At 43.9% G+C, this 15,040-nt stretch overlaps 1 protein-coding gene across 1 annotated transcript in view; it reads right to left on the bottom strand.

Moving 5' to 3' along the window:
* rims1a (regulating synaptic membrane exocytosis 1a) overlaps positions 1-15,040 on the bottom strand; it is a 479,607-nt gene that overhangs the window by 285,363 nt on the left and 179,204 nt on the right. The gene's annotated exons all lie outside the window — the stretch shown is intronic.

Below are 15,040 nucleotides of genomic sequence, written 5' to 3'. Positions count from 1 at the left end.
ATATCAGACTGTCTTTCAAAAGGGTGAAACCTCGCAAAGCGGCAGGACCCAATGGAATAACTAGTAGGGCTCTGAAGATCTTTGCCAACCACCTGTCCAGTGTTCAAAGACATTTTCAATCTCTCATTACTACAGTTGGAAGCTTCCAAAGCTATCTGCTTCCAAAGGGCAATAATCATATCAGTACCCAAGAAGAGTAGGGTGAGCTACATTAATGACTATCATCCAGTAGCACTCACATCTATGGTGATGAAGTGCTTTGAGAGATTGGTTATGACTAAAATCAACTCTTATCTCAGCAAGGACCTGGACCCACTGAAATTTGCCTATCACCACAACAGGTCTATGGCGGATGCAAACTCAATGGTTCTTCATGTGGCCTTAGATCACCTGGACAATTCAAATATCTATGTCAGGATACTGTTTATTGACTACAGCTCAATGTTTAATATAATAATTCTTACAGTTCTTATTGAAAAACTCCTAAACCTGGGCCTCTGTATCTCCCTCTGCAACTGGATCCTCGACTTCCTAACTGGAAGACCACAATCTGTGTAGATTGGAAATAACATCTCCACCTCTCTGACAATCAACACTGGCGCACCTCAGGGATGTGTGCTTAACCCACTGCTCTATTCTCTTTAAACCCATGACTGTCTGGCTAGGCACAGCTCAAATGCCTTCTATAAATTTGCAGATGACATAACTATTGTTGGCAGAATTTCAGATCGTGACGAGAGGGTGTACAGGAGAGAGATATATCAGCTAGTTGAGTGGTGTCGCAGCAACAACTGATTGTGGACTTCAGAAAGGGCAAGACCAGGGAACATACACCAGTCTTCATAGAGGGATCAGAAGCAGAAAGAGTGAGCAATTTCAAATTCATGGGTGTTAATATCTCTGGGGATGTATCCTTGGCCCAAAATATTGATGCAGCTACAAAGGCAGCACAACACTGGCTATATTTCATTAGGATTTTTAGGAGATTTGGTATGCCACAAAAGGCAATCACAAATTTCTACAGAGGTACCATGGACAGCATTCTAACTGGCTGCATCACTATCTGGTATGGGGGAGGGGCTTCTACACAGGATCAAAATAAGCTGCAGAGAGTTGTAAACAGTCAACTCCATCATGGGCACTGGCCTCCGTAGTATCCAGCACCTTCTTCAAGGAGCAATGCTTCAGAAAGGCAGCATCCATCATTAAGAACGCCCTCCACCCAGTTCTCATCCAGCCCTGTTCTCACTGCAACCATCAAGTAGTTGGTACAGCAGCCTGAATGCAGACGCTCAATGATTCAAGAACAGCTTCTTCCCCTCTGAATAGACATTGAACCCATGGACACTTCATCAGTACTTTATTTTTATTTTTGCACTACTTATTTAACTATTTATTTTATATATAATATACACACAGAAACACAATTCAAAATTTTTCTCTATTATTATATATTACATTGTACTGCTACCACCTAGAAAACAAATTTCATGACCTATGCCAGTGATATTAAACCTGATTCTGATTCAGACAGCTTCCATCTTTACATCCACTTCACAAAAAGCAATACTATCTGATAACAAATGGATAATAACTACCCCATCACCATATCTCGTAAAACTGTGGCACAACTACAGTAGAAAGGCTGTTTTCTCACAGCTCCAGTGATCTAAGTCCATATTTTATTTGGTCAGTGGAGATGTAGACAGAACTCTTGATGGTTTTGTAGACAGACAAGAAACTGCAACAAAATCAAACTGCTGGAGGAACCCAGCAGATCACGCAGCAGGCAAAGAGATAGTAGATGTTTCAGGTAAAGAGCCTGCATTACAACTGACAGTGTGGAGGGAAGACAGCCAGTATAAAGAGGTGAGAGTGAAGGGTGAGATGGGCAGGCATGTGATGGTTTTACTGTAGCACCAAGAAAAGGTTTAATGGAAAAGTTTGATGTGACAGATCCTATTCAAAATCGCAGTAACTTGCTTCACCTAAACAGTTAATTGTCTTGATTGTGCTGTTTATTACTGACTCTTCATATCAAGCATTCTCATTCTTAACAGCACACTCTTTGGTTTAATACATGTGAATTGGAAGGTCAGCTGGCAATATATTGGAACAAAGATATCTTGACACATACATCCAGAGGTCATTAAAGGTAGCGGTCAGGTGCAGACATGATTCAAAAATCTTTCCTTCAAAATATTGAATATGAAAGCACGGAGGAGACAATGGAACTGCACAGTCATGCAGTCATAAAGAAAGATGATTTGGCCCAACACATCCATGCCAACCAGTGGGCACCCATCCCTATCAATCTCATTTTCCAGCACTTGGTTCACAGACTAGCTGATTTAAACACTCATCTGGACACGTAGCAGATGCTGTTAGCAACTCTGCTTCCACCTCTCCCTCTGAGATGCATTCCAAGTATTCATCATCAACTGGTGAAAACAGCCCCTCTCAGACCCCTTCTAAATCACTTAACATTTAGTTTAGATCTATGTCCCTTAGTTTTATCCTCCTCTGATATAGGGAATCATTCCTTGCAATGATACCTGTCCTTAATCCTCATAATGTTATATATCTCAATTATGTCCTCACTAACCCGCCTCTGCTCCCAGGAAAAGAGACACCAGCCTCTCCAGTCTTGTCCTCATAACTAACTTTATATATACCTATGATTGTATGGCTCCAATGTCATATTTAATTTTGCTAATGACATATTTTGCTGACATGCCAAAACTACAGAGTAGAGGCACCGTTGTTGTCCGAATCGAAGGTGGTGACAAATTGGCATACAGGAGAGAAATTGAAAATTTGGTTGAATGGAACCACAACAACTTCTCACCCAGCATCTGCAAAACCAAAGAGCTGATTGTTGACTACAGGAGGTAGAAACCAGAGGTTCATGATCTAGTTCTCATCAGAGGATTGAAGGTGGAAAGGGTCAGTAACTTAAAATTCCTTGGCGTTACCTGGAGTATTGTCAATAGTTTTGGGCCCCATATCTTAGAAAGGATGTGTCATCATTGGAAAAAGTCCAGAGGAGGTTTATGAGGATGATTCCAGAAATAAAGAGGTTAACAAATCAGGAGCGTTAGGCAGCTTTGGGCCTCTACTCACTGGAATTTAGAAGAATGTGGAGGGATCTTGTTGAAACCTACCAAATGTTGAAAGGACTAGATAGGGTGGATGTCGAGAGGATGTTTCCTATGGTGGGGGTATTCAGAACTAGAGGGCACAGCCTAAAAATTGATGGGCAACCTTTTAGAACAGAGGTAAGGAGGAAGTTTTTTAGCCAGAGACTAGTGAATCTGTGGAATGCTCTGCCACAGACTGTAATGGAGGCCAAGTCCGTGGTTATACTTAAGGCCGAAGTGGATCATTTCCTGATCGGTCAGGGTATCAAAGGATATGGCGCGAAGGCAGGTGTATGGGGTTGAGTGGGATCTAGGATTAGCCATGATGGAATGGCAGAGCAGACTTGATGGTCTTATGGTCTTATCATATTAGAGGATCCTACCTGTGACCAGCTCATAAGTGCCATACAAAGAAGACATGACTGTGCCTCTACTACGTAGATTTGGCATGTGAGCTAAAACTTCGACAAATGCAGAGTGGAGGGTATCCTGACAGGTTGGATCACGACCTGGTATGGAAACACCAATGCCCAAGACTGGAAAAGTCTACAAAAAGTGGTGGATGAAGCCCAGTGCATCATGGGCAGAGTCCTCCCAACTATTGAGCACATTTATAAGGAGTGCTGTCACAAGAAAACTGAATCCATCAGAATCTGAATTAGGTTTATTATCATTGGCACGTGTCATGAAATTTGTTGTCTTGTAGCAGCATCAAGGTTCCCAACATCCAGACCACACTCTCTTCTTGCTACCACCATTGGGCAGGAGGTACAGGAGCCTCAGGCCCCACACAACCAGGTTCAGGAACAGTTATTACCCTATAACCATCACGCTCCTGAATTGGTACAGACAATTTCACTCATCTCAAAGCTGAACTGACTTCACAATCTATAGAATTATTTTCAAGGACTCTACAACCCATGCTCTCAGTATTTTTTTTTTGTTATTTGCGCAATTGCCTTCTTTTGCAGATTGGTTGTTTATCAGACTTTACGTATAGTTTTTAGTAAATACTATTGTTTTTTCTTTATTTTCCTGAAAATGCATGCAAGAAAGAAAAATCACTGTAGTATACGGTGATAACAAATTTTACTTTGACAATTTTGATCACTGTTTATTCCTATTCATAGATGCGGCCCGATGTACTGAGTTAGACCATAAGACCATAAGACAAAGGAGTCGGCCATTCGGCCCATCGACTCTGCTCCGCCATTTTATCATGAGCTGATCCATTCTCCCATTTAGTCCCACTCCTCCGCCTTCTCACCATAACCTTTGATGCCCAGGCTACTCAGATACCTATCAATCTCTGCCTTAAATACATCCAATGACTTGAACTCCACTGCTGCTCGTGGCAACAAATTCCATAGATTCACCACCCTCTGGCTAAAAAAATGTCTTCACATCTCTGTTCTGAATGGGTGCCCTTCAATCCTTAAGTCATGCCCTCTCGTACTAGACTCCCCCATCATGGGAAATAACTTTGCCACATCCACTCTGTCGATGCCTTTCAACATTCAAAATGTTTCTATGAGATCTCCCCTCATTCTTCTAAACTCCAAGGAATACAGTCCAACAGCAGACAAACGTTCCTCATATATTAACCCTCTCATTCCCGGAATCATTCTAGTGAATCTTCTCTGTACCCTCTCCAACGTCAGCACATCCTTTCTTAAATAAGGAGACCAAAACTGCATGCAGTACTCCAAGTGAGGTCTTACCAGCACTTTATAGAGCCTCAACATCACAACCCTATTCCTCTAGAAATGAATGCCAACATTGCATTCGCCTTCTTCACTACCGACTCAACCTGGAGGTTAACCTTAAGGGTATCCTGTACGAGGACTCCCAAGTCCCGTTGCATCTCAGAACTTTGAATTCTTTCCCCATTTAGATAATAGTCTGCCCGTTTATTTCTTCTGCCAAAGTGCATGACCATACGCTTTCCAACATTGTATTTCATTTGCCACTTCTTTGCCTATTCTTCCAATCTATCCAAGTCTCTCTGCAGACTCTCCATTTCCTCAGCACTACCGGCCCCTCCACCTATCTTTGTATCGTCAGCAAACTTAACCACAAAGCCATCTATTCCATAATCCAAATCGTTAGTGTACAATGTTAGAAGAAGCGGCCCCAACACGGACCCCTGTGGAATACCACTGGTAACCGGCAGCCAACCAGAATAGGATCCGTTTATTCCCACTCTCTGTTTCCTGCCAATCAGCCAACACTCTATCCACGTATGTAACTTTCCCGTAATTCCATGCGCTCTTATCTTGTTAAGTAGCCTCATGTGTGGCACCTTGTCAAAGGCCTTCTGAAAATCCAAATATACAACATCCATTGCATCTCCCTTGTCTAGCCTACTGGTAATTCCCTCAAAAAATTGTAATAGGTTTGTCAGGCAGGATTTTCCTTTAATGAATCCTTGTTGAGTTCTGCCTATCTTGTCATATGCCTCCAGGTACTCTGCAACCTCATCCTTGACAATCGACTCCAACAACTTCCCAACCACCGATGTCAAGCTAACAGGTCTATAATTTCCCTTTTGCTTCCTTGCCCCCTTCTTAAATAGCGGACTGACATTTCCAATCGTCCAGTCCTCCGGAACCATGCCAGAATCTATCGACTTTTGAAAGATCATCGTTAATGCCTCCGCAATCTCCACAGCTACTTCCTTCAGAACACGAGGGTGCATTCCATCTGGTCCGGGAGATTTATCTACCTTTAGACTACTCAGCTTCCTGAGTACTTTCTCTGTCATAATTGTGACTGCGCACACTTCTCTCCTCTGCCACCCTTGAGTGTCCGGTATACTGCTGATGTCTTCCTCAGTGAAGACTGATGCAAAATATTCGTTCAGTTCCTCTGCCATCTCCTTATCTCCCATTACAACTTCTCCAGCATCATCTTCTATCAGTCCTATATCTACTCTCACCTGTCTTTTACTCTTTATATACTTGAAAAAGCTTTTAGTATCCTCTTTGATATTATTTGCTAGCTTCCTTTCATAGATAATCTTTTCCTTCTTAATGACCTTCTTAGTTTCCTTTTGTAAAATTTTAAAAACATCCCAATCCTCCGTCTTCCCACTAATTTTTGCTTCCTTGTATGCCCTCTCCTTTGCTTTAACCTTGGCTTTGACTTCTCTTGTCAACCACGGTTGCATCCTTTTTCCATTCGAAAATTTCTTCTTTTTTGGAATATACCTGTCTTGCACCTTCCTCACTTCTCACATAAACTCCAGCCACTGCTGCTCTGCTGTCTTTCCCACCAGTGTCCCTTTCCAGTCAACTTTTGCTAGTTCCTCTCTCATGCCACTGTAATTTCCTTTACTCCACTGAAATACCGACACATCAGATTTCGGCTTCTCCGTTTCAAATTTCACAGTGAACTCAATCATGTTATGATCACTGTCTCCTAAGGGTTCCTTACCTCAATCTCTCTAATCACCTCCGGTTCATTACACAATACCCAATCCAGTATAGCCGATCCCCTAGTGGGCTCAACAACAAGCTGTTCTAAAAAGCCATCTCGCAGACATTCTACAAATTCTCTCTCTTGAGATCCAGTGCCGACCTGATTTTCCCAATCCACTCGCATGTTAAAATCCCCCACAATTATCATAACACTGCCCTTCTGACAAGCCTTTTCTATTTCCAGTTGTAATCACATCCCTGCAGCTGTTTGGAGGCCTATAAATAACTGCCATCAGGGTCCTTTTACCCCTGCAATTTCTTAGCTCAACCCATAAAGATTCTGCACCTTCCGATCCTATATCACCTCTTTCTAATGATTTAATATCATTTCTTACCAATAAAGCCATGCCTCCCCCTCTGCCTACCTTCCTATCCTTCCGATACACCGTGTATCCTTGGACGTTCAGCTCCCAGAGACATGCATCCTTTAGCCAGGTCTCAGTGATGGCCACAATATCATACCTGCCAATCTGTAGCTGTACGACAAGATCATCCACCTTATTCCTTATGCTGCGTGCATTTAAGTATAACACCTTAAGACCAGTATTTGGTACTTTTCGCTTCGATTTCACTGCAACTTTATTACACTGCAACTCATCCCAATAGCTACAAATTTGCCCCATCACCTGCCTGTCTTTCCTGACATCTTTACTGCTCACTATCTTAGATTTATTTCTGTTTTCCCCTTCCTCTGCTCTGTCATTCCGGTTCCATCCCCCTGCCAAATTAGTTTAAACCCTCCCTAACAGCTCTATTAAACTTTCCCGCCAGGATATTGGTCCCCTTCGGGTTCAGGTGTAACCTGTCCTTTTTGAACAGGTCATACTTCCCCCAGAAGAGATCCCAATTATCCAAGAATCTGAAGCCCTGCCCCCTGCACCAGTCTCTCAGCCAGGCATTCATCTGCCTGATCCTGCTATTCTTGCCCTCGCTAGCACGTGGCACAGGTAGCAATCCCGAGATTACTACCCTGGAAGTTCTGCTTTTCAGCTTCCTTCCTAACTCCTGGAAATCTCTCTTCAGGACCTCCTCCTTTGTCCTATCTATGTCATTGGTACCAACATGTACCAAGACAACTGGCTGCTCACCCTCCCTCTTCAGAACATTCAGGACCCGATCCGAGACATCCCGTACCCTGGCACCTGGGAGGCAACACACCATGCAGGTATCAGGCTCACAGAATCCCCTGTCTGTTCCCCTGACTATGGAATCCCCTACGACTACCGCATTCCTCTTCTCCCTCCTTCTCTCCTGCACAATAGCACCAGGATCAGTGTCAGAGACCCAGTCACCGTGGGCGTCCCCTGTCAGGTCATCCACCTCAACAGCATCCAGAACAAGATATTTGTTGCTGAGGGGGACAGCCACAGGTGTGCTCTCCACTATCCGGGCATTTCCCTTCCCTCTCTTGACAGTGACCCTGTTTTCTGACCCCTGTAGCCTAGGGATGACTACCTCCCTGTAGCTCCCGTCTATCACCTCTTCACTTTCCCTGATAAGCAGTAGATCATCAAGCTGCAGCTCCAGATCCCAGATCTTCCAGAATTTTGTATATTTTCCCTGGATTTCGAAGTTCAAAGTAAATTTAATATCAAAGACATATCTGTTGCCGTATACAACCGAGATTCATTTTCTTGTGTGCATACGCAATAAGACTCAAACATAACAGAATTGATGAAAGACTGCACCAACTAGGCATTTAACCAGTGTGCGAAAAACAAGAAATTGAGCAAATACAAATAGAAATAAATAATAAATAAATAAGCAAAAATATTGAGAACATGAGTTGAAGAGTCCATGAAAGTGAGTCCATAGGTTCTGGGAACATTTCAATGATGAGGCAAGTAAAGTTGAGTGAAGTTATATCCCCCTTGGTTCAAGAGCCTGAAGACTGAGAGATAGTAACTGTTCCTGAAGCTGGTGGTGGTAGTCCTGAGGCTCCTGTACCATCTTTCCAGCATGTATTTATACAACATTATATTAGTCACTGAGCTTTTGTATTATAGTTAATCAATCACTAAACTTTCATAAATAACTGAGTCTTCTTCTCAGTGTAACATCATCTGTGCTTTTGTACACATTGCATGGAATCAACTGAATGGCATGGCCTATACTGCTGTTCAGGGGGGTGTGGGGGAAGCCGCAGGTACCAGGTAGAAGCTGCAGTGAAATACTGAGTCTGGCTCTATGGCTCAGAAGGGAAGGGGGAGAAGAGAAGTGCTATAGAAATAGGGGATTCTACAGTTGGAAGAGTAAACAAGGGATTCTGCATATGAGATAAAGAAAATCAAATGGTATTTTGCCTCCCAAGTGCCAAGGTCAGGGGGTCTCGGATCAGGTTCACAGCATTCTGAAGTGGGAGGGTGAGCAGCCAGAAGACATAGTATATACTGGTACCAATGACAGACAGGAAAAAAGAGGAAGTCCTGAAGAGATAATTTAGGGAGCTGGGTAGAAAGCTGAATTGTAGGATCTCCAAGGCTGTAATTTCTGGATTGCTGACTGTGCCATGCGCTAGTGAGGGTAGGAAAAGGATGATAAGGCAGGTGAATGTGTGGCTGGGGAATTGGTGCAGGGGACAGGGTTTCTGACTTCTTAGTCATTTGGGATCTCTTCTGGGGAAGGTATGATGTTATAAAAAGGACAGGTTACACCTGAACCTGAAGCAGACCAATTTCCTTGCAGGCAGGTTTGCTAGAGTGGTTGGGGACGGTTTAAGCTTATTTGGCAGGAAGGGAACTGTAATGATAGGGCTGAGGATGGGGCAGTTGATACAGTCTGTAGTGAAAAAGTGAAGAAGGACAGAAAGATGATAGGGCTGAATACAGGACTGAAGGTGTTATACTTCAATGTATGCAGCATACAGAATAAGGTAGATGACCTTGCATCACAATTAGAGATTGGCAGATATGATGCTGCGTGCATCACTGAGTCGTGCTGAAAGAAGATCACAGTTGGGAGCTTAACATCCAAGGATACAGATTGTATCAAAAGGATAGGCTGGTAAGCAGAGAGGGGTGGGGTGGCTCTGTTGGTAAAAATTGAAGTAAAATCCTTAGAAAGAACTGACATAGGAATGGAATGTGTAGGATCCTTGTGGGGAGAATTAAAGAAATATAAGAGTAAAAAGCAGACCGCGACAGATAGAACAGACTGGTGCAAAGCTTGTCATGACAGCGCCCCAACGACTCCACCAGGAGTTAAGGGCACAAGGAAGGAAGGAAGGAAGAGTAAAAAAAACCCAGATGGGAGTTAAGAGTATATATGTATATATATATATATATGCCTCCAAAAAGTAACTAGGATATATGGTACAAATTAAAATGGGAGACAGAAAAGGCATGTAAATAGGACAATGTTATGATAGTGATGGGGGATTTCAATGTGCAGGTAGATTGGGAAAATCAGGTTGGTGTTGGATTCCAAGAGAGGGAATTTGTAGAATGCTTTGAGATGGCTTTCTAGAGCTCACTCGAGAAAAGGCAATTCTGGATTGGGTGTTTTGTAATGAACCTGATTTGATTAGGGATCTTAAGATAAAGGAACTCTTAGGAGCCTGTAACCATAATGATCCCTGAACTTTGAGAGAGAGAAGGTGAAGTCAAATGTATCAGTATTACAATGGAGTAAAGGGAATTACAGAGGCATGAGAGAGGAGCTGGCCACAGTTGATAGAAAGGGGGCACTAGCAAGAATGACAGCAGAACAGCAATTGCTGGAGTTTCTGGGGGCAATATGGAAAACGCAGGATAGATACCTCCCAAACCTAAAGAAGTATTCTATAGAGAAGATGAGAGAACTGTGTCTGACAAGGGAAGTAAAAATCCCACAGAAAAGCAAAAGAGACGGGATATGATACAGCAAAGATTAGTGGATGTTAGAGGATGGGGAAGCTTTAAAAGCTGACAAAATGCAAATGAAAAAGCCACAAGGAGATCAGCGTTGAGCAGCGCCTAATCAGAGAGATCAGAGGCTTGAGAAGACACAGTTCACTCAGGTTCGCCGACTGAGTAGAAAAGGCAGCAACTCACAGATGTTTGGAGCTTTGAGGAGTAGCCAATCAGCATGCAAGATTGATTGGTAGAACAAATTAAAGTAAAGCAAGGGCAAGCCAAGTGGACAGAGTTAGAATGGAGATTTTGAGGTTTTAGCACTTCAAAGCTTCAGCATGGAGAAGCTTCTGTTAGAAAAGGCAAAAAAGCTATAGGTAAATTTCTCCCCCTCCACCACCCGCCTCCTCCAACAGTTTATTGTGCTTCCTTCTTTACAGTTGCTCAGTTAGAACAGTAGAGATGCCAGGCAGGATAGTGGAAGGCTCCTCTTGCAGGATGTGGGAAGGCAGGGAGACCTCTAGTGTCTCTGACAACTTCACCTGCAAGAAGTGCATCCAGAAGCAGTTTCCAACACTCCGCGTTAAGGAGTTGGAGCTGGAACCAGATGATGAGGGTGATAGATAGGACACAGGAAACTGGATGACAGTCAGGAAGGGGAAAGGGGTAAACAGTCAGTGGAGAGCACCCCTGTGGCCATCTATCTCCATAACAGGTATACTATTTTGGATACTGTTGGAGAGGAACGACCTAGCAGAAGAAAGTCACAGTGGTCAGGTCTCTGGCACTGAGTCTCGAAAGAGGAGAGCTGTGGTCATAGAGGATTCATTAGTTAGGGAAACAGAAAGGAGGTTCTGTGGCCGAGAATTAAATTCCCAGATGGTATATTCCCCGCCTCCCCCCCCCCCCCCGCTGGGGTAATAGGATCAAATTTCATGACACATGCTGTGATAAAAAAAACCTGATTCTGACGTCTTGGATCGAGTCCTCAGCATTCTTAAGTGGGAGGGTAAACAGCCAGAGGTCCAAGGGTCCAAGTAGGTACCCATGACATACGTAGGAAGAGGGACGAGGTTCTGCAAAGGACTTCAGGGAGTTAGGTGCTAAGTTAAAATGCAGGACTTCCAGGATTGTGATTTCAGGATTGCTACCTGTGCCACATGCTAGTGAAGCCAGAACTAGGAAGATTATACAGTCTAACATGTGGCTAAGGAGTTAGTGTAAAGAGAGGCCATAAGAATTTTGGATCATTGGGCTCTCTTCCAGAGAAGGAGGGATCTATACAGAACAAGCGGTTTGCACTTGAAGTGGATGGGAACTAATATCCTAGCAGGAAGGTTTGCTAGTGCTGCATGGTGGAGTTTAAACTAAAGTTGCAGGGAGATGGGAACCAGAGTGCTAGAACAGATAGCGAAACTATAGTGAAGACATGTTGTTAAGACCTCAGACAAAGTCAGGAACCAAAAGATCGTGCATGGTGTGACTAATCTCCTTAGCTGCATATATTTCAATGCAAGAAACATTGTAGGAAAGGCAGATGAGCTCAGGGCATGGGTCAACACGGGGAATTATGATATCGATAGGTAGATAGACAGATGGCTTATTGATCCCAAAAGAAATCACAGCATTTCAAGTTCACAGATATACAGTATTAGAAGAGAAGCAAGAATAAATAAAAATAAGTTATCTAAAACAGTCTAACAGGAGGGGTTCATCACTTCCCTGGCTATAGGTTGACTCATTAGAGAGCCTTATGGCCGAGGCTAAGAATTGCCTTATATAGCATTCTTTGGAGCAACGCAGTCGTCTTAGTCTATTACAGAAAGTGTTCCTCCGTTCAGCCAAGGTGGCATGCAGAGGGTGAGAAACATTGTCCAGTATTGCCAGAGTTTTCTGTAGGGTCCTTTGTTCTACCTCAGCCTCCAGTGTGTCCAGTTTGACTTCTATAATAGAGCTAGCCTGTCCAATCAGTTTACTTAGCCTGTTGGCGTCACCCGCGTTGATGCCATTGCCCCAGCACCCCAGCACATAGACGATTGTACTGGTGAAAACAGACTGGTAGAATATGTGAAGGAGGGGACTGCGTACTCCAAAGGACCTCAGCTCCACAGGAAGTAGAGGCGACTCTGGCCCACCTTGTATATAGCCACTGTGTTGATGCCCAGATCAAGTCTGTCATCCAGGTGCACCCCCAGGTACTTGCAGGTCTTCGCCACATCCATGTCCTCACCATCAATAGTAGCAGGGAGCAATGCAGGCTTAGTCTTCCTAAAGTCCATTACCATCTCCTTTGTCTGACTGATGTAGAGCTAGACCTGGTTCAGCTTGCACCATTCGAAAAAGTCCTCCTGACCCTAGACTATTTCTGAGTCATCAAAGAATTTCTGCAGATGACATGACTCAGTATTGTATCTAAAGACCAAGGTATATAATATATACAGGAAGGGATGCAAAATAGTCTCCTGTGGGGCCCCAGTGTTCCTTATAGCTATGTCTGACACACAGCTCTGAAGCCGCACAAACTGTGGTCTGCCAGTCAGGTATTCAATTATCCAGGATAAAGTGGCCTTCTTCTGCTCCTGTATCTTATGGTCTCATGGTCTAATCAGCTGGATGATAATGTAGTTAACCGGATCAGCAGCTTTGCAGATAACACCAAGTTTGGGGATGTAGTGGACAGTGAAAAGCCTATCATGGTTAGCAGAGGGATCTGCATCAGCTGGAAAAATGGCAGATGGAATTTAATGTAAACAATTGCAAGTGCAACCAACCAGGATAGTCCTTAGGGAAAAAAAGAATCAGCCATGTTTGAACCATGATCAGCCATCAGCCATGGCGAAGCAGTCTCGAGGGGCCAAACGGCCTAATTCTGCTCCTACATATAGTCTCAGGGCATGAGTGTCATTGCTATTACAAAGGAAAAAGTCACCTCGACCAGATGGACTACATCCCAGAGTCCTGACAGAGGTTGCTGAAGATGCATTGGTCATGATCTTTTAAGAATCACTTGATTCTGGCATGGTCCTGGAGGACTGGAAAATTGCAAATGTCACTCCACTCTTTAAGAAGGGAGGAAGATAAAGAAAGGAAATTATCGGTCAGTGGTTGAGAAAGTGTTGGAGCCTATCATTAAAGAGGAAGTTTCGGGGTACTTGGGAGACTAATAAAGTGAGTCAAAGTCAACATGGTTTCTGTAAAGGGAAATTTTGTCGGACAAATCTGTTAGAGTTCTCGAGGAAGTAACCAGCAAGGTGGACAGAGGAAAGGCAGTGGATGTCATTGACTTGGATTTTCAGCAGGCACATGATAAGGTGCCACACACATGAGATGCTTAGCAAGATAAAATCCTATGGCATCAAATGTTACGGAGAGAAAGCCGGGAACTGGGGTTGAGGAGGAGAAAAAAAAAAATCAGCCATGATTGAATGGCACAGCAAACTTGACGGGTCAGATGGCCTAAGTCTGCTCCTATGTCTTATGGTCTTATGAAACAATGGTAAGTGCCATGCCAGCCTGCATTGAACAGAGCTTTTCCCCCAGCAAAAGGGACCGTATGGTATTGGAGGCACTTGAGAAATTAAAAAACATGATCCTCACAATGCTGCCCTGCTTATCCAAATGGAAGTAAGCAGGTAGATAACAGCATCATCGACCCCAATGTGCTCCTGATAGGCAAACTGCAGGGTATCAAGGACTGATCTGACCAGAGGTTTGAGGTGAGCTAGGACCAATGTCTCTAGGGTCTTCATGATGTGTGAGATCAGGGCCACTGGACAGCAGTCATTTAGGACTTTCAGTCCGCCCTTCTTGGGTACTAGGACCTCACATTGTTTTCCACACACTGGAGACCCTTTCCAGGCTGAGACTCAGATTGAAAATGTGCTGGAGAACTCCACACAGCTGCTCAGCACAATCCTCCAGGACTGGAGGTTCACACCATCTGGTCCCAATGTTTTGCCTTGTCTGAGCTTCCCCAGAACCCTTCTCAGCTGCTCAATAGTGAAGGTCCATGATGACTGGGGAGATGGTGGAAGGTGGGGGCTGGGGGAGATGAAGAACAGAACAGTAGCATTTGGTATGTGGAGGTGTGGATGGTAGGTGCAGGGGAAGGAGAGGATGTAGCCTGTGTTGTTCATCAATGTGTTGAACTGGGGAGGAGGGAGGAGGGGAAGCATTGGTGCTGAGAGAGCAATGGGTGCCTCAGCACCTGGACTGGTGTGCTGAACAGAAGGGTAATTGTAAACCGATATAAGAATTGGTTTGACTCATTAGCCCATTCACGGCTGCATTCCGAGGCTCTACAGCTAGACTTTAACCTTAGTGAGACTTAGTTGCAGGAGATGCGCGACTGGAAGCTCAATATTCCGAGGTTCCATCATTTTAGACACGACAGAGTGAGGCAGTAGTTAATAGTGGTATCTTAAGCTCAGGTTCTCCAGTCTCGGTAACACCCTTGTAAATTTTCCCTGTACTCTTCCAAGCTTATTTACATCTTTCCTATAGGTCGGTGACCAGAAATGAACACAATAGTCCAAATTAGGCCTCACCAATGATTATAAAACTTCAACGTAACATTTTATCTCAAAGCTTT

This window comes from Mobula birostris, chromosome 2 (assembly GCF_030028105.1).
Source record: "Mobula birostris isolate sMobBir1 chromosome 2, sMobBir1.hap1, whole genome shotgun sequence".
Lineage (NCBI taxonomy): Eukaryota > Metazoa > Chordata > Chondrichthyes > Myliobatiformes > Myliobatidae > Mobula > Mobula birostris.
Note: the sequence above shows the minus strand (reverse complement) of the source record. Positions and strands in the feature narration are given on the sequence as shown.